This window comes from Mytilus galloprovincialis, chromosome 2 (genome assembly GCF_965363235.1).
Source record: "Mytilus galloprovincialis chromosome 2, xbMytGall1.hap1.1, whole genome shotgun sequence".
NCBI lineage: Eukaryota > Metazoa > Mollusca > Bivalvia > Mytilida > Mytilidae > Mytilus > Mytilus galloprovincialis.
Genome location: NC_134839.1, coordinates 66,413,456 through 66,435,498, shown reverse-complemented (window position 1 = coordinate 66,435,498; position 22,043 = coordinate 66,413,456). Strand labels below are relative to the sequence as shown.

The 22,043-nt window shown below is 32.0% G+C and overlaps 1 pseudogene; it reads left to right on the top strand.

Moving 5' to 3' along the window:
- The first annotated feature begins 559 nt into the window (after positions 1–559).
- LOC143062526 (hephaestin-like) lies at positions 560–21,705 on the top strand (annotated as a pseudogene).
- The last annotated feature ends 338 nt before the right edge of the window (positions 21,706–22,043 follow it).

Sequence of the window (22,043 nt, the reverse complement as noted above, 5' to 3'; positions counted from 1 at the left end):
AATACTGTGCTTTAAAAATGTACAACTTCAACGGATTTATTTTTCTCTGAAGGAAAAGAAATATGTAGTTATTTTGCAAGCATAAGCCTTAAAACATATATGTTTGGAATTTAAGTTTGTTTTTGTATAACAATTTAATTGATAGAAACTGAAGTTTGAGTTGTAGCAATTCAGATGTTTACATAAAAAAAACGCGATAGTGTCGAATTGTTGATAAAACAACTATATTTTAAATGAAAACAAAAGTTAAAAAAAAAATCAGTTGAATTAAGGTAATAAGACATATTCACCTAAATAGCGAAACTCATTTAGACTGATATTGATCTTTCATTTGTTTCATTTTCTGATTTAGTGATAAACAAACTTAAAGTTTTCCTTCTATTTGTTTTACCTTTTCAGTTTTCCACTTCCGATTATAAAAACGTGCACTTCAAATCGATTTACTTCATTCTAGTATTATGTAAAATGAATTTGATTCATTCTTTTTTTCCATTCTGCGTAAACCAGAGGTACATTATTTTATATGTTAAGATTCATGATTATTTAATTAACAGCTCCAGTACGTACCTACTACATCGCTGCAGTAGAAAAAGAATGGGAATATGCTCCTTTAGAAGAAAATACATTCAATAACGACATGAAGTAAGTTTTTTTTCTTTCTAATATAAAGGAGGGGCGAAAGATACCAAGATTCAAGATTCAAAGTTTTATTATCCTCAGGCACAACAGTGTACAAGAGGTCAATATACATACATACATAAATATACTAAATATCTATACAGTAATTACAATACAATTATGATAAACATGTATATATATACGACAACAGGAGCTAACACACAATAAACAATCATGCACGTGATTCTCGTGACACTTTCATGTGTATATACAGTCAGTCTATATCATTTGGATTTAACACAATGTCATGAATATGTGAGTTTTTACATATGTATAAAAAAGTGAATAATTATAGATATTTGATAATGTTTTTTAAGAATCTACAAATATTACGATATAATTTTACATTGCAATTTGACAGCATTCCAATCATTTTGATCTCTGATGGATTTGTATTGTAATAATGTGGGATAAATTTTTTGCGCAGGTCCACGATTTGTGGATATGTACAAGTAAACATATAATGATATTCGTTACCAATATTAAAGTTACATAAATGACAAATTCTATTATGTTTAGGGATCTTTGCCCATCTTCCCGTCTCTATAGGAAATTTTAAATTTGAGCATCTTAACTTACACATATATAATCTATCAGATACAGCCAATCTAAGTAGATATGGTTCCAGTTTAAATTCATGTTTAAAAAGTCCATAAAATTCCCCCCTAGATGAGCTATTAATTTGCGAGAACCAATTTTGAATAAATTGATCAGTCAAATTCTGTTTTAGAATAGACTTGAGAATATTCTTATCCATATACATTTGATCATTCCATATAAAACTAAGCCCTGTTTCATCAAAAATAGATTTAACATAAGAAATCCATTTAAAATGTCCTTGCTTACTCTCGTGAAGTTTAAACATAAGTCAATACAAAATACTAGATATTTTGTTACTACTGGATAAAAGGTTGTTCCAAAATAACGCCATTCTCAATTTAATGATAACTTCCATTGGAGAACGTCCAAGTTCTCCATATACCATATAGCTAGGAGTATTGTTTCTTAAATTGAGAATTCTCTTACAAAACTGCAAGTGTATTTTTTCTATACCCTGTTTATTTTCAAATCCCCATACTTCACTTGAGTAGACAAGAATTGGAGTAATGAGTGAATCAAACAATTTTAATTGTAAATCTAATGGAATTGACAAATTTCTTATTTTCTGCAGTAAAGCATACAATGCTTTATTTGCCTGATCCAATAATTTCTTTTTAGCAGTACAAAAACTACCATTATAATTGAACATAACACCAAGATATGAATATGAATCTTGTACATCAATATTTTCACCATAAATATTAAATACAATTTTTGGTTTAAATTTTCTCTTGCTGAATATTACAATTTTTGTCTTGTTTGTATTAATACGAAGTTTCCATAAATTACAATATTGCTCAAACGCTAACAAGGCCTGTTGAAGACCTTCTTCTGTTTCAGACAGTAGCACAGTATCGTCTGCATACAAGATAATTAGGAGTTTAAGTAGACAAGAGGGACAGTTAAACTCATTGATCGAAAATCAACTGACAACGCCATGGCTAAAACAGAAAAAACACAAACAAACAAATAATAGTACACAAGACACAACATAGAAAACTAAAGACTAAGCAACACGAACCCAACCAAAAAATGGGGGTGATCTTAGGTGATCCCGTAGGGTATTTTTATGATAACTTTGTATATAATAACAATTGATTATTCGTGTGTTTCTCTGTCCTATATGTTCTCCCATTTATTTGAATTGTAGTCCTGTCATGTAATGTTGCCATTTTAATGTTAACCAGGTTCAACCCACCATTTTGTTCTAAAAATGTCCTGTACCAAGTCAGGAAAATGACCATTGTTATATTATAGTTCGTTTCTTTGTGTGTTACATTTTAATGTTGTGTTTCTGTTGTGTCGTAGATCTCTTATATTTGATGCGTTTCCCTCAGCTTTAGTTAATAACTTGGATTTGTTTTTTTCTGAATCGATTTATGAATTTCGAACAGCGGTATACTACTGTTGCCTTTATTTGTTGATATTGTTATCAATTAAAGTCCTAATGGGTGGATTTGTATCGTTTACAACATCATCACCAAAGTGTACAATTTGTCCAGAATTAGTAAAGTTAACTAGACTCAATGCAAAATGATTGGAAAATATTAAGCATATTTTTGTACTGCTCTAGGTAATTTACTACATTTGACTCTTCAGACTTATTGTCTCAAAAGGTTTTTTATACAAATAAAGTATAACAATTGAAGTACTAGTTATTTATATTAAGTCATGTATTAGGAAAGTTTTATTGTATGACTTGTTTAATGTTAATTAGCACAGAAAACGTTGTACAAGTAGTACCACGAAAGTTTCCTTTACATAATACAAATACACATTTTCTGAATACCAAGAATACATTTTTTGATGTTATTCACATTCAATCCACAATACTTTTTTATTTACACATGTTTTGTTTCATAGATTGCTATGGTAAACTGAAATTTTAAAACACCACAAATACAACGGACTTACACCTACACATCGAGATTGAATACTGTTTGAAATGTAATCTCATTTCTAAATTGACAATTTTTTTCACTCATAAACTTTCAATCATATGTTGCAAAATTCAAGTAGCACACGTATCTTTATATCCATAAGTTGGCAAATTATCTTTGAGATTTTTTTTCAAGCATTGCGAAGAGGTTTATCTACAATGGAGACAGACAGATTGGTAGCAGGTATACAAAAGTTGTATACACACAGTTTACAGACGGGACATACACAAAGAAAATTACTGCTCCAAAATGTAATGGTTTCCTAGGACCAACACTTAAAGGAACAGTTGGTGAAAAAATACGTATTCACTTCAAAAATATGGCGAGCAGACCATACACTATGCATCCTGAGACTAATATTTGGTACAATGACGATAGTGAAGGTACGTTGTCTTTCACAATTTATTTCAAGTTTGATTCTTTTTTTCAGTAATTTTATTCAACAGCTGATAAGAAATAATTTATGGGAAAAAAAATAAAGACTGTTGATATCCTCAAATCTTGCATAATTTGAGAATTTATATACAGCTTTAAATTTTCCTATATTACTTCAAGTTTATGTTAGTTCTATTGTCCTATAATCTTTCAAGTCAGCTAATCAGAAATGGATGTTTTACAATTTTTTTTATCCAATAAGCATCCACAAGTTTATAAAAACAATTTATAAGAGGACATTTTGATTGGCGTATATCATACATCTCCTGTTATTCATAAACAAAGAATAAAATATGTCTATGTTTTGTTCGTACATGCATACCTTACCAAAATACATATTTTTTTTTAAATATTGATTTCTACAGCTACATTTTAGTATTCTTATTGTCTTTTTTCAATCAATCGATTAATCAAAATATGTATTTCGTGCATGCTTTGTGTCATTAAAGATTATTCTAATGTTAGAAACCACCGATTTTTTAATGAATGTGAAACTATATATTCAGAAAGATAATGTAGTTCTATTTTTTGCGATTGTGTCGTCGTGAAGTTACCATAATATTGATATACTATATACGTATATATTTTTCCCGAAATTGTGATGAATGATTTGTCAACAGGTGCTTTGTTTGACGATGATACACCTGCGAGTCAAAAATTGGATGACCAAGTACAACCGGGAGAATCTTGGACATACAATTGGGAACTTAGAGCTAATTTTGGTCCAACCGACGATGATGAAAATTGTATTGGAGTTCCTTACTCCTCACATCACAGAGCATATAAAGATAGGGATACTGGTTTGGTAGGAATGATGGTTATTTGCAAACCAGGTAAGTGGTAATGGTATGAGTGGTATTTTTCAACCCATTCTTTTAATTGAAAAGTGTAATAAAAAACTAGAAGGAATTCCGGTAAAATAATTAGACTTTCAAACTACAAAAAAAATGAGCAGCATTAAGACATTTCATTACTTAATAATAGCCCCATCGCTAGCTGTGTTAAATTTTAACTTGTAGCATTCATAGCTATTTTGTCTAAAGTTCAGATAAAGCAAAAGTCAATTCATGTCAAACTATACTTTATCCTGATTTGTGATGAAAAATTTAGCATACATGATTTTGCATATTAGAGCGCACTTGTTCCCGAAAGTTCGATACAATGGTTTGAGCAACATTTCGTATTTGCTCTCCTTTTGTGAATCTACCATGATATGAAGTCCTTCAGCTTTCATTTTTTACCAACATTATTTAAATATATCACATATTGACAAAGTAACAGCTATCCTAAGGAACTGTTTTATTTCAAATATGAAGTACTTTCTTCAAGGTTCTTTTTGACCGGGTCCGAATTAATCATATGTATTGAAGTATATTGAAAATGGGGCATGTAAAAACATATTCCAAACGTTTTCGATATTACAATGCAGGAATTTTACGAGATGACGACAGTCGGGTTGATGTTGACAGGGAGTATGTTTTGTTCATGGGTGCCGTTAATGAAAGCAACAGCTGGTTAATAGACGAAAATGTAAAGCGCTGTGGACATCCAAATGAATGTAAATCCCTAGTAAAGTGTGGAAATAAAGACTTTATTGATTCTACTATATATCAACAGGTAATATGTATGCATTTGTATTTTCATTTTTATTTTATGTTGTTATGTTGGGATTTTGGATGAAGCAAGGTATTGATAATAATCACGATTATAGATACCAGGATTAAATTTTGTATTTACGCCAAACGAGCGTTTCGTATACAAAAGACTCATCAGTGACGCTTAAATCTGATGTGTTCAAGCGCGTCAAAGAAACGTTTAACAATTAGTTACCAATATTTAGATTCATTTCATATTCACGGCCGACACTCGGCTAACCGAGAGCATGGTCGGTTAGTCTATATTGAGTATGCGGCTATATCGGCGGTTGGTCTGTTAATCGGGTTGGCTAAAGTCTGTTAATCAGGTGTTATCGAGAAAATCATTGAAAGTTCAACATGTTTCATTGTATAACTTTCTAAATATATTTTCATCATAAAAAGTATTCATGTCTAACAAAACAATTCAATGTACTGAATTCAGTGGTGTCATTATTATTTTTCTAGCTTCGATGTACGATCTATAAAATGAAAAGGCGGGTTACTCATCAATAAATATATACACATTTTACACACATAAAATATACACAAAATGACACATTGGTTAAATGTACTTACATTCAATATTTTGAACATCGAAAAAAGAAAGGCATTATGTTTGTTAACCATATTGATATCATTGTGTGAAAAATCTACACGAAAATCTGTATTTTGGTGACATAAATCAATCTTTATTTAAAACCTGGTCTGTTAATGGGTCGGATATATAAAACCCGATCTGTTAATTGGTCTGTTAAAAGTTATGAATGGCATATTAAAAGTTAATGAAAGTATAATTTTATTGCTATATGGGGTGTTATCGGATCAAATGGGTAGGCTCAAGACAAGCGGCAAAAATATACGAAAACAACACATGAGCAACGAAACATAACATACACGGAAACAACACATGAAATTGAAAATTGATAAAAATGGTTTCAAAAAGTGTAATATTAAAGTACTATTAATTTCATCTAAGAATGATCGCATATATCATGTTGATTCTGTTTAATTGTCATGAATGACACAAATTTGTAACCTACATTGGTAACCAGTATATAAATCAGAGATAAACGTCGTAATGTAACTAAACATAAGTAAGTAAAATATATTGGGATGACAAAATATGTAAAATAAAGAAAGAATAATGAGTAAGATAAATAAAACGTAGAAAAACATGACATAACAATTTAAAGAATACAGAAATAAACAATACCCCAATCCGGACCCTCTTGGTATACACGAGAATCTGGATGGAAACGCAGAATATAGAATAATAGATAAGGACAGTAGAGAGTGATACATTGCTAAAAACGAGAGAAAAATAATACTTGTTTAAGAATACACACATTAAACACCGATGGCTGTTGATACAGTAACGGATTGCGATGTACTTATATTAGTGACAAATTCTAGAAGTTTACATGCGGACAACTATGGTGGCAGGTTAATGCCATTTTGCGTTTTCGCCTTTCATATTCTATATGGCGAAAACGCGAAATTGCGAAGTCGAAAACGCGAAACCGATTTCGCCTTTTTGCGATTTCGCATTTTCGCCTTTTCGCCTTTTCCACTTCGCGATGTCGTGTTTTTGTGTTTTCGCCCTATAGAATATGAAAAGTGAAAACGGGAAAACGCGAAAACGCGAATGGAATTCAACGGCCACCATAGACAACTGCAGTTCTCCTCTGCACTTATGAAAAAAGGAACTAAACGTAATAAAATGAATTAAAACTTAAAATAATCAAATGTAGCTGCATTCGCTCCTTTCCGTTTACTTCTTTAGAATGATTTGTTAACAACATATGATTAAGTAATAAAAGAAAAGAACCAATTGGATGATACTGACGTATTAGGGTTTAACGTCCAGTGAAAAATATCATGTTCATATGAGAACGAGAACACGTTATATGTACACTGTGTTGTATTAGAAAGACACTTTCAGTCGGAATTGAGAACGTGCTACTTCGAACAGACACAAAAATTAAGGCTGATTGAAAACGTATAAAAAATTCATGCATATTCAAGTGGCCAATCCATATCACGCTGTATTGAAGTGACACACCCTTCAATAAAATGCAAAGAAAGTCAAAATAAAAATGCTCTTTCTAGGATACTGTGGCACCGTATTAATTGTCATTTTTGTTTACTCAGGAACATCTCATTCTTAAATTTTTCAATTGTCCAATCCATTAACAGACTTTATTCCCATAATTTTCACTAAAACGTGGTATTATTCACGTTATTTTACAATTATGAAATATTTACTAATGTCAATTTATTTTTTAGAACCACAGTACTATTTTTTGTCCTTTAAATGATATCTAAATTTGTTTGTTTCGCCTTTTATTGAAAATATTGCTATGTGTATAAGCATAAATACTACATACTTGCGCGACGCCTTTTAGTTTTACTGAAAACTGCGCAGACTAAGAAATGTTTTTATAAGTGCAAAATGTTCTTTGATAGATATCATTTTGTCAGACACTTTTCTTTTTTTGATTTGGTTCTTATAACATGCCAAAAATCTGTATATTTAATAGAGTTTAACATTAAATTAAGCGTTTTACTCTTAACAGACGTATAACCAACCCGATTAACAGACCAATTGCCCATATAGCCGCATACTCAATATAGATTAACCGACCAATCCCTCGGTTAGCCGAGTCTCGGCCGTGATATTGATACGATAACAATTATAGCGAAATGTCTTAAAACAAAACATATACTTTTGACATAAGAGCATCAATGAAATGTTACAGGAAATGTAACATGACACTTAAACTTATGAATTATTTCACAGATTAACGGGTATATTTATGGAAATGGTCCGGATTTTGAAGTTTGTTCTGGTGAAAAGGTGGTCTTTTATGCATTCGGAATAAACTCTGGAATACAAACAGTTACAATTTATGGAGGAATACAATCGTGGGTAAATAGAAGGTAAGAAAAGTCTGCATTATAGAAAAGAATCAAGCATATTATTTTCAACACATTTGGATGTACGTTGATAAAAAAAAAAGAAACTTATATATGCTTATGTTTAAGGCCGTACATTGACCTATAATGGTTTACTTTTATAAATTGTTTTTTGGATGGAGAGTTGTCTCATTGACACTCATACCACATCTTCCTATATCTATTATATTGACATTTTCTTACAACCGGTATTTATGTTTAACATATAACTGCTTTTTGCAAGTACTTTCTCATCCAATTTTTTTACATATTCAGAGAAATATAAAATGCAATAGATATAAGGCCAGTCAAAAACATTTGAACAGAGATAGAAGGTTTTTTTTCAAAATGCTGAAACTACCTCGTAAAAATAGTTTGATTCCATATCATATATATGTCTGAGAAATACAAGTTTATCTCTGAAAGACGAGATTTTATATATTTGATTCAGTATTGTCTTTATCAAAATATACATGAAAAACAGGGACTTTTTTAAATCGACAATTAGACAGCATTCTCGAAATCAAAATATGTATTTACGAATTATTGTTAATTTTCAATATCAATGCGTATTATTTGAAAAAATATAATAACATAACTTGACACAACTTGGTTCATTACCAATCTAGATTTGAGGGAATTAGTATACAACCTGGAATTACTAAAGTAATCAGTGTTAATCCAGAAGGTACTGGACGTTGGCTGATGGGAAATACCAATCTTGACAGCTTTGAAAGTAAGTATGCTCTAAGTTGTTCGTATGCTAAGTTGTAATAACATTGTTAAAATAGTAATTAAGAATGTTCATGACAAGAGTATACACGATACATAACAAAACTAAAAAGTGTAGGCTGATGATCAGACTGTTCAGTAGCTGATATTTTTTTCTCTACACATGAACATCCAAATCATAATAAAAAAAAGTTTTCGAAATACTAAGAATGTTCTACCTCAGGAAAAGTTTACATTAGCAGTACTTGAGAAAACCTTTCAAAATTTTGCCTCCTCAATGCTCATTAATAATTCTGCATTAACTGTAAGCAAATTTTCTTAACAGTATTCAATTGACCGCAGTGGATAAATTTTGAATATTGACAGAAAGATTGATAATTTATTGATCAGACTTTTCAGATGATATAAAGATTAAAATGGCAGTTTTACTCTAAATGTATTTACTAGTGAAGTCAAAAGTAGTTCGTATACCTCATACACATCGGTGTTAATACAGATTCTATAACATTCAATTTCACTTTTAAAATTAATTCTTGTACTTTTACTTCTACTTATAGCTGCTGTTACGCGAAATCAATCAAAACGGTCTCAAAGCCCAGATTAAATTCAAAACTAAATGTATTGGTATAAAGTTAAGTATTTCCGTGTTTATCACGAAGTTTAATGACACTTGTTCCTTGATTCTTGGGGTTAAACAACTTTATTCATCGTGTCTTTATTTTGCAAGAAGTAAATACAATAATAAAAGTTATAAAACTTCATAAATTTTCAAAATATTTATATAAAAAACCAATAACTCGTCCTATATTCTAACTATCGATGCATTGTTTTAAAACTAGAATTCAGGTTGACAAAAAAGACCCTAAATGTCACATTTTAAAAAGAATTGTACTCTTCGAGATCGTAAATATCGATACAAAGTTACCGGTTAATTCATAATGAACTAGAGATGTCATGTCTGCTGTTGAAATTAATACTATTTCTTGTAGATGGTATGTTTGCATTCGTGAAAGTCAACCAATGTCCAGGGATAAAACCACTTACAACAATACCTTCCGGTAAAACTGTTCGGTTTTATATGGCCGCTGAGGACATTGATACTTGCTCCACACCAAATGGTATTTTAGCTAGAGCAGGTCAGCTAACAAAGGAAAGGGCACAGTAAGTTAATATTTGATCATGTAGATTATGTTTAACGTAGCTTATAAATTACAGTATATACGTGTTATCGTGTCCTCTGATTAAGAGTCTTACAACTAAAAATCGAACTTATAACATTGGTTGCAATAAATTACAATGATTTCCCAGTTAAATAAAAACCGATAATTTCACATGTGAAATAAACGTGGTTATTTCACTCTCTGACGTCATACAACAATAGGCGTTGTCAAGACGTCGATAACGTCGGATCAAAACTAATTGTAAATGCGTAGGAAAAACATATAGTCCCTTACATTTTCTACATTATTTTCCTTTAAAAAAAAAAGCCATTTGACAATGTAATAAAAAGTATAACTAATCGCCGTATTTGAATATCAAAAAAAAAAAAAAGAAAACGCGTGACCGAACGACGCATGGATTAAACGAGTGCGCAGCGTTCGGTCACAAGTTGTCTTATTTTTGATATTCAAATACGGCGATTAGTTATACTATAATTATTTTCATTTTTTTTACAAATCGTACTAGTTTTTACGAATTGTTTCATAATCTTCAATCAAATAACAAGAAACCAATCAAAAGTCATATAATGTGTATTGAAACAAGTGTTACGAATTTACAGTTTAAGAAGGTTATACTATTTCTACAGTTATATATTTTCCGACATCTCTATGAGTTTCCCATTTAATCTTTTTATCGTTGAAAACTGTATCTAAAATCATCCCGTTATCCTTGGTTGCTATCAGACGCTTTATCTGTGCAATTGTTGCTAGGGTGCTCTCTTCGAGGTCCGCGTTCGAAGTATAAATGGTGGGTAGCTATTTAGTTCAAGTGTCATTCTTATCGGAGACGTTGTAAGAAGATAGAAAGGTAGGACCGTTAATATTTAAACGACGAGTAGCAGGATTAGTCAAACAAAGTTGAGTGTTTGAAACATGTTGAGAAGATATAGATAGTTTCGGTTCCGTAGAAGTTGTATAAACAGGGTTAGTGCTAAGGTTTTGCGTTCCACATCTCTCACTACTGCAGTGAGTGTTTGCTGTTAAACCATACCTTAGTGCTACCCTGTTCCAACAGTTTTATAAATATATTTTAATAAAGTTTCATACGTCGAAAGTTTACAACAGTTTGAATAGTTTCCATACATTCGTTTAATTCAGGTTTCAGCCCGTTTTGATACATTAAGGTTTAACCCCGTTTTAAACATTTAGGTTTCAAATCAGTTCCAAACATTTAGGTTTCAGACCAGTTCCAAACACTGAGGTTTCAGACAATAGTGCAAAACCGTCAGACCACTGAGTTTCATAATTTAGGTTTCAGACCAGTTTCATACATTTAGGTTTCAAACCAGTTCCATCCATTTAGGTTTCAGACTATAGTTTCAAACAGTTGGTATCAACAGTATCGGACTGAAAGGGTTTTAAACAGTTTTAATTCAACAGGTTCGGGTTAGGTTGATAGGTGTTGAAATTCGTTTTATGTAGTATTTGTTTTTATATTTGGTAGTAAGTTTGACTTTAGAAATTTTGAATTGCTTTTCAAATCCCAGGAAACTGGTACGAACCCGAGGGTAATAATATCTAATCGTCCCCGCCCGGTTACACGTTAAACAATCAAAGCATGGCCAAAAAGAAAAACACTTTGAAAAGACAAAACAAAAGAACAAACACGACACAGAAAACTAAAGATTCAGCGCACGATCACATAAAAAAAGGCTACATTTTTCTGAGGATTTGTGTGTTTCGATTTACAGTTAAGATCCCTGTTGTCCGTTTACAACACAACCATTTGATATGTGTATTCTTCCTTGTTAACTTGGTTCAGTCATTTAAGACTTTTTTTCTAAATTTCTTCATAATGTTTAAGCAAATTAAATTTTTAAAAAAAGGATGACTTCTCAATATTGCAAATGTTACTTTCCTTGACAGGTTCCATCAGTATTCTCCATCGGAATGTTTATGACTAACAAGTTTTTACTTACGTTTCCGATTTAAATCAAAATTTCTTTCATTGTTTGTATTGTTGTTGTGGTATGGGTTTTGTTATTGTTTAAGGCAGTGCGATGACTTCCTGTCATTTATAAACATCCTAAAAGAATTATTTATGTTTGTCTTGCTTTGCTGGAGTGAAAAAGTGAGATTTAAGTAAGCTGTTTTCGGCGGCGGCGTCAAAAGTGTATTAGATTTTGGTCATTTTATGGAGAACCACTAGTAGAAGGTCGATGATATTTGGTATACAGTTGTATTAGCATTGGTTTATGTCATTGCCATAGAGATTTTTTATTCCCGCCCTCTTAGAGGGAGGGTAGGAGGGGTCCTGATCCCGAAATCCCGGGCTTAAAAACACGACATCCCGAGGTCCCGATTTAAAATAATTCTAAATCCCGGCATCCCGAAATTGGAAAAAAAGAATTCCTGGATCCCGAAAGGGTCAATCCCGAAATCCCGAGCTGAAAAACACCCGATCCCGGGGTCCCGATAAAGGTCCTACCCCCCCCCCCCCTTCCTCTTAGTAATTGTCTATCGACTTTAAATATTTTGTTTTCTTTACTTGTACTATTTTTGATACGATCAGTTTAAAGAGACCCACAAATCGAAGGTCAATAAGTTTGGTACGTTGATGCATTAGAAATGACAAAGTTATTATAACTTTAATTTGAGCGTCACTGATGAGTCTAATGTAGACGAAACGCGCGTCTGGCGTACTAAATTATAATCCTGGTACCTTTGATAACTATTAATACAAATGAGTCATCAACAATATCTCATTTTTCCTTAATTTCATTATTTCAGACGAGAACAAAAATTTCTAAATTCAGGAAAAATACACCACGGCCGATTTACACAGTATACTGATGAAACATTTACAACTCCTGTCTCAAGAACTGCAGACACAAAACATTTTGGCGACTTTGGACCACACGTGTATGCGGAAGTTGGTGACATCTTAGAAGTTGTTTTGAAAAACAAATTAAAGAACCGAAAAGCATCTTTTGTTCCTGTAGGCATTGATATCGAAAAAAAATATGAAGGAATTTTATATAGAAACGATAGAAAAAGTAAGTTATAACTTATTAGGTCTGTAATGATCAAAATGTCATTATAATTTCAGAGCACATTACAGTGCTCCTTAAATAATTTTCATCTTCATCAGTTTCAGTTGACGGAAAGAAAAAAACATATCAGAATGTACCAATAATTATCGAAATCGGCTCAGATTGCCTTTTCCAGGGGTTGCATATCTCTGTTAATAAATTTGAATTTATTAAAAAAAATATGTATATTTCATTTTTTCTTTATCTAAAAATCATTGGTTGTGGCTATTGAGAAAAACGCAATAACAATCGTTTGAATGTGTTTTTTTTTCTTGAAATAACTTGATAATTTTGTATGTATCAATTGTAGACAAATCCAAAAAAAAGACGTTAGAATTAACATGAAAATTTCCATATTAAATTATTTGTATACATCCCAAAAGTGCCTTCGTGTGCATAATTGATGTATTAAAATTTAATTTTCATTTATAATACTTCATTGAAAAGAGCGAGTATGGCACTGTCTAGCTCTTCATAAAATTCTCAACAACGATAGCAAAATCATGATTTCAAAACTTGCAAAATAAAGCCTACTAAATTCCATTCATTCACTGCCCGCTTTATTCTTTATGAGCTTGTCCGAAGTCAGGAGCCTGTGATTCAGTGGTTCTCGTTTGTTGTTGCTTTGAATATTTATTTTTCGTTCATTATACTTAGTCCTACTTTAGACAAAACATATTGAAGGCAATTACACAATTACCCGACATATCAAAGAGTCCAGATTGCGTGAATTCTATCAAATTCAAATTTTATATATCTTTTTAGGTAAAAAATTATGTGGTCGTCTAACCGAGCCAGGAGGGACAAAACTATATAGGTTTGTAATTCGAGATAATGTTGCGCCTAATACTGACCTCGGACTGCAGTGTTTCTCCTCCTTTTATCATTCTGCAGGCGAAGGATATGTTGAAGATGTTGATTTTAGATTGACAGGACCATTGACTATATGTAAACGTGGAGGATTATACGGGGAAGGAAAACAGGTAAATATCAAAGGATGTGTTTATAGAAATTTACAGTTGGTGAATTTATGCATTATAATGATAAAATTATAGTTTTATTTGACTATCAACTGAAAACATAAACTCGCCATCTCCGAAAATGAGGATACCAGAATGACGACAAATGAATACCCGGGTTTTGCGCTATATTGCATTTGGTTTAGATGTAGATTTTACGTTCCTGCTGAAGGAAGGTTTGTGTTGATGTATATTTGTAAGACCGTCCATGTGTGACCGTCCCATTAAAATCTTGGCTCAATTCTTTTTAGAAACTACAAATCAGAACTTCTTGCAATTTTGTATCAAGCTTTGGTTGATGTAGTTGTACCATGTTTTATATTTGTTTCTCATAACCTCCCTGCCATTCATGACAAGTGTCGACTTTTTCCATTAAAAAAACCAAATTAGAACTTTTAACATTATGCATTCAGCTTGACGTAAGCATTCATTATTTTATGATTCGTTACATATCAATGTATCATCAACTTGTCAATTGACTTATACTCATCTATTTTAATTTGGTCGCATTTTTCACGTAAACAACACAGTTTTCTGATGTTTTGTATCAGTACTCATATGAGCATGCTATACCATATGATGTGACTTATCATTCATCGCCCAACAACTTCAGCTTTACGGAATACTTATAGTGGGGTATCATAAGTAAGGAATATACAGTTCATCTTGTTAAGATCGGATTTATTTACCCTTTCATTTCCAAATAAAACACAAATCGGGTTCTATTTACTGGTTTTCTTTTTTCTTTTACTAGTTAGTAAAATGTTATTTCACTGCTAGAAATAGCTTTCGTAATAAAAAAAATATAGTAAGTCTGTAGTGTTGTATCTTTTGTTTTGTAGGTCGGATTTGACAAACACTTTTTCCTTCAATCATCAGTTTACAACACAAAGAAAAGTTTGGGAAATCAATACAAAGGAATGTATCCATCTTATAGACCGACAGAAGTGACACGATTTCCAGGTAAATATCCAATACACATGAATCATAGTTCATTTTAAAATGTCTGATTTATCAATTCCTAAAACAAGATAATCGTCCATACGTTGGTAATTCATGTTCTTGATTATTCTTTAAATCAGTGTTTAAGTAAAGAGTGAGAAATACTTGCTAAAATGTATAGAAGACAACATACTTGATATGAGAGGGACAGTCAAACTCATTAATCGAAAATAAACTGACAACGCCATGGATAAAAGATAAAAAGACAAACAGACAAATAATAGTACAAATGACACAACATAGAAAATAATTTATACATACTCTCATAAATCATCTGTGTCACCACAACAGTTCTGATACTGTTTCTAGAGTATGCCATTTAACCATTTAACAGCTTATATAATGTCCGGGATTTGTCATACATTAAAAGTTATTATAGCAAAAAAAAAAATCATGAACACTTTGGAAAACTGAGCAAGTATTTTGAAGTTGTTCGGCAAGACCTGTTTGTTAAAGCTGTGTATAAGATTGACAACATGAATATTAATAATGTGGTCATTTTATTACATTTCCTGTTTACGAAACTTAAATTTCCTATTTACAAAACTGAGGATTTTCTTATCCCAGGTATAGATTACCTTAGCCGTATTTGGCACCACTTTTTGGAATTTTGGATACTCAATGCTCTTCAACTTTGTACTTGTTTGGCTTTATACATATTTTGATATGAGCGTCACTGATGAGTCTTATTTAGACGAAACGCGCGTCTGGCGTACTTAATTATAATCCTGGTACCTTTGATAACTATATCTTCTTCTTTTTTTTAACTTTAATGTTTGACATGAGAATATGCCTTATCAAAAAAGGTCAAAATATAAAATCGAAGGTAATTTGATATGTATTGTTTCTTTCTATTCTAAAATACAAGAAGAAAAGGAAGTACACTTTGAAAAAATTCTTATTTATATATTTTTATAGCAATAAATGGTTTGCAGTATGGAAATGTCAAAGGAATAGAAATGTGTGCTGGCGAAACAGTCCTATTCAGTATTTTAGGATTTGCAGGGAGTAAGGATATGTATCAGTCTATAATCTTTGAGGGTAACAGTGTTGGATATAATGGACAAACTGTCGATGCACTAACTGTTGGGAATGGAGAGGCAGTCACAGTTACCATGACACCTGACAATATTGGTAAGAAAGAGGAATGACAAATGCACTGCAATACAAAGTAGTCCGCTTAATATGTGTTCAAATTTTATGAGAAGTTCTTGTAAATTTCTGTATTATCTTATCTCATATTTGAAAATAAAGAAGGTAATCATTTTGAGCTGATGAAAAAAAAAATGATTTTCCAAATTTGCTGGTTAATTCTTGTGAACTGGTTCATCATGCTGACTTGAATCAAATGCTCAATCAAATTATCTTCAACATGTACTAGCTTTGACTTGGAAAAACAGATCGTACTCGTACTTATGTAAAACGCCACCAATAAATTCTATCTCGCTCGATTTTCTATAAAATATAAACTACTTTAACCAAAGCAAAGCTTTTTTTCTATCTTTTCGTATTGGGTATGAAGCAAGGAGAGATAGAATAAAAAACATTAAGTGAACCAAGGGTGAACTGTTTAAGGTGAATCATCAGTAATTATATACCTATAAGGATTTCATTTCAATCATTGTTCTGAAGAAATCATTGGGGGAACAGCCACGCTCTTTAAATGAGGATCTAAAATATATTATCCTGCTTCTCAATCTTTGTAGAAAAACAGTATTGCCAGACAAAAGAGAGATAACAATCATTCGGAAAAGTTCGATAAAAAATGTTGAAAAATAATCTATAACTATTTCCGCAATAAAAATGTTATTAAACATGGAAAAAAACCACAGCACCCCTTTAATATGGATTATATGATAAATTGCTACTAGAAGTATATAACTTTTTCACTGTTCGTAGTTTGTAAATTGCTGTTCTCCACTGAAATTGTTTAGTTCAAAAAGTTGATTAAAACAAAACCAAAGATTTGACGTTTTCAGGATTAATTTCCAGAATATTGCCGTTCAGAAATGCAGTCTGTCTTAAAATGTCATACTATTAAACATTTCAACTTGTCAATTTTGTGTATCCATAATTAGGGGTTTGGCTGATCAAAAGTGGTCAGACCAATTTACAAGAAGATGGAATGATCGCTACATATACTGTTAAAGACTGTGGAATCAAATCATATGTACCCAAGTCAATACAGTCAGGTGGTAAACTATGGAGATATTACATAGCTGCTGTAGATGTGGAATGGGAATATGCTGACAGAAAAAATCATCCTGTCACACTGGAAGATCTTCAGGATCCAAACACGTGAGACATTTTTTTTATTTTTATAAAACCAAAATATTAAAATAGACTAGTTTAAAATATATCATCTGCACTGTAAAACCGTTAATAGATATAATTTCAACCTCAAAAAGATAAGTTAGTACAACTTTCGTTTTATTATTAGTCAATTAATGAAAATATCAAAACTTTTCCGACCCAAGCCAAAGAAAATACTATATCTTATATTAATAAGTGTCTCTTAAATGTTTGCCAAATCATTCTAAAGGAAATAATGAAAAAGAAACAGAGTTTCAATTGGGAATTGAGAAAACGGATTTGAGGCTTTGCTACCAAAACATACTTAAAGACATTATCGATTTCCGATTACAGCTCATCGCGTTGATATATGTGTATTTTTGACATTTTTACCTATTATATCTGTTTGTTTTGTTCACACATCGTTGTCAATGTAACGAATTTTATACGACTGTTATTCAAGTGAGAGGGTTAACTAGTTATAACACCAGGTTTATTCCGCCATATTCTACATAAGAAGATGCCTGTACCAAGTCAGGAGTATGACAGTTGTTGTCCATTCGTTTGATAGGTTTGAGCTTTTGATTTTGTCATTTGATTAGGGACTTTCCATTTTGAATTTTCCTCGGAGTTCCGTATTTTTGTGATTTGACTTTTTACAAGTTTTGTCTTTACATTGATTTGTGATTTCTGTTATACCTTTTGGTTTTATTGCTTCTCATTTATGCAAGTGCTTATTCATCTTATGAGTTTATTTATTTTCTAAAAGAGAATGAAAACCGTCGTAAGTGAATAAAATCAGGAAGAAATATCTTTCAATACATGAATGTTCCCGCGATTAAGTTGGTTTTCTTTTTATATTTCAGAGATGGTCATTTGTATGTAAGGGACACTAAGAAATTCATTGGAACAAAATATATCAAAGCGGTTTACAGAGAATTTACCGATGCTTCATTCAAGCATTTAGTTAAACGAAGTTTCAGAGATTACCATCTCGGAACTATGGGACCATTTGTTCGAGTTCAAGTTGGCGATACCCTTATATAAATAGTATATAAGAATATGGTTAATTTTGAAAATACAATTAATATGAGAAATCTTAAAGGCGATAACCGCATGGTTCGTGAGCAAGCAGAAAATGGAGTTCCACCTGGTAAAAGTACAACTTTTAGATGGTATGTTCCAGAAAGATCGGGTCCTTCTGCACTTGACCCGAATTGCGTTGGACGATCCTATGATTCTACAACTAATCCCCTGAAAGACTCGAATACTGGCCTTTTCGGACCTTTGGTAGTTTGTAGAAAAGGCGTACTTGATAAAGATGGTTACAGGACTGATAATGTTGATCGTGAGTTTGCTCTAAATTTTGAGACCTACGACGAAACAAAAAGTCACTTTTTCAAGTTAAACACTCACATATACGCACCTGGACGACAAGATTGTAAGGACCCTGTTTTTGTCGAATCCAACCAAATGCACGCAATCAATGGTTTCATGTATTTCAATACACCTGCAATGAATATTTCTATCGGAGAACAGGTTTCCTGGTATATTATGTCAACTGGGGACAAACAATCTCAACATTCCGTAAAATTCAATGGCCAAGCACTAACCATGAACGTGTTTGGTAACACCAAACGCACAAGCGTCATCAGTAGTGAAGCAGGAACCTATTATACAGCAGAAATGTTGGCTAACCATGCCAGTGTATGGCTATTGAGTGACCATGTAGGAGAAAATATGTGGAAAGGTGCGATGATGACGTATACCATCACCAAAGATCCTGTCCCATAAATTCACTTTAGGTAATATTATGAATAAATATATATTAAGATACAGATAAATATAGATACATCTATAATTACTAATTACCGATTATAGCAAGAGTTATAATCTAAATAATGTGTTTTTAATTGTTTGACAATACTAGTAAGTAAAAAATATGATTCGACTGCCAAATTGAACACTTATCACGAAGTCTCAGTGAATAAACTTGAAAAAGTCTTCTGATTGCCAAAACAAATAAACGACTTTTTAGAGCGTCAAGTTCTAATCGACGTAGGCTTCTCATTAGATGCAACACTTGTTTTCTATTCTTATGGAGTATACAAGTTTTGATTTTTTCTTTAGACTAGATACAAAATTCAAAAACAAAATGTTCAAATTTTAAAGCTCGATCTACCAGTATTTCATTTATTTTAAACTATTTATAATAGGAGTTATTGTTCTTGAAAGATGAATTTTATCATTTAAAAAAATGTTTGCTTATTGTCTAGAAAATTATAATAGATAAACAAAAACTTTAAACAGCAAAAAATGATCAGCAAGACAAGATCTATAAATAAGTCAACATGATGTCAGAAATTGTTAGTCGGCTCCTTATAAAAGTTATTGGCCTTCCATGGCGATTTCCCCCATGTTTTTGCATAAAACCTTATGACCTGTTATAGATAGATATAAACTTCATAACGAGCTTATAATCAGCAATTCACAATCCTCAAATATTCTAGATACTCAGTGGACTCGTTATTGGAGTTATTGCCCTTTAAAGATATTTGGTTTTTTAATCATCTTGAAAACAGTTAAAGTTAAACAAAAACGTTTAACAATAAAAAGAATGAGTATCAGCAGGATCAGACCTGCTAATATGTCAAAATGACTCAAATTATCAGTTTTCTCTTTATACAGTTATTTTCCTTTAATGGTGATTTTTACTTTAAAATGTGGCTATTGTTGAAAATAGAAGGACGAAAGATACCAGAGGGACAGTCAAACTCATAAATCGAAAATAAACTGACAACGCCATGGCTAAAAATGAAAAAGACAAACAGACAAACAATAGTACACATGACACATTATAGAAAACTAAAGAATAAATAACACGAACCCCACAAAAAACTTGGGGTGATCTCAGGTGCTCCGGAAGGGTAAGCAGATCCTGCTCCACATGTGACACTCGTGTTGCTCATGTTATAACAAATCCGGTAAATAGTCTAATTCGGTAAGTCACATTCATGGAAGGGAAGGGGATTGTAGTTACGAAGTAAGGAACATATCCGATATTATCTGTGAAACGATTATTCCATAACGGTCAACCAACTTGTGATGGCGTCCGTAAAATTTACGAAGGGATGATTTCAACTTCACCATATGGAACTCTTGGTTTAAAAGCTTCTTTGTGAGCAGCAACCCTCTATCAAGAAAATCATGATAGGAAATACAAGCACGGGAACATCGTATCAATTGGGAGATATATACCCCGTATGCAGGTGCAGCTGGAATGTTGCTACTTAGAAATGGAAAGTCCACAATTGGAAAGCTGAAATGATCTCTTTTGTCGTAAAGTTTTGTTTTCAACCGACCCTCATTGTCAATTTCTAGATGTAAGTCAAGATATGAGGCCGACTTAACTGTATCTGTTGTATCCTTTATCTCTAGTTCGATGGGATAGATGCGTTCAACATAATCACCAAATTTTGAATCATTTAGTGAGAGAACATCATAAATATAGCGGAAAGTAGAGGTAAAAGGATGTTCTGAACTTCTTATCTTTCTTCCTAAGAAGTTCTTGTATGAAGTCGGCCTCATAATTATAAAGAGACAGAGATTTTTTTTGTTTGAATCAGATTGATCCTTTACAAAGTAGGATTTATCCCTCCCTATGCAGATGCAGGTCTGCGACACAAGCTCTGATTCTTTTTTTTTTTTTTTTTTATTGTTTAGTTGTATGTACTGTATCATTTTGTTCCTACTGTATTAGGGCCCGAAGTAAAATAAGTGAACACTAATTGAGTATTTTCTTTGCATAAAGACAAGTATTATTGTTATCATTTATTTAATTCAGCGCAAAACCGGCGGGAAGAGAGAACCTCGTCATTCCCCAGTTACTCAGCCCCATACAAAAAAGTTTATATTTTCCTTACATTGACCTAATATTGTATATATGCTATCATTATTATTTGTAATTTCATATTTGCTTTTGTAGGTATTGACAAGTCCGCATTTGAGCAGTCGAAAAACCTGAACATGTCAAAATGACACCAAGAGCATGAAACACAAATATATTTGGAATAAAATTATTGTAGAAAAAGATTACTTTTATTAATTGAAGCAAATCCCTGTCATTTCCTAAAAATACTGTCCTCAAAACGTGTAAATCCTTGGATACACTCTTCACACGGGCATTGAGGAATAAACTCAGGTTTTAGCAATTTTGTTGGAATTGCTGGTTATTGCTGCTCCTCAAATTTAGTAATTGCTTTTGGTCTTTCAACTCTTTTGACTTGAGCGCAGTGATGAATCTTATGTGGACGAAACTCACGTCTGAAGTATTCAATTAAAGACCTAGTATCTTTGATGATTGTTTTTATATATTAAAATATGCAGTCCTTTACTAGATGAAACATCATCCGTAGAAAGAGACATTTATAGACTGTCTTAAGAATGGATTGGATGTATGGAATATCTGTTACACAGAGCTATGACGATGGATATGTCCAAG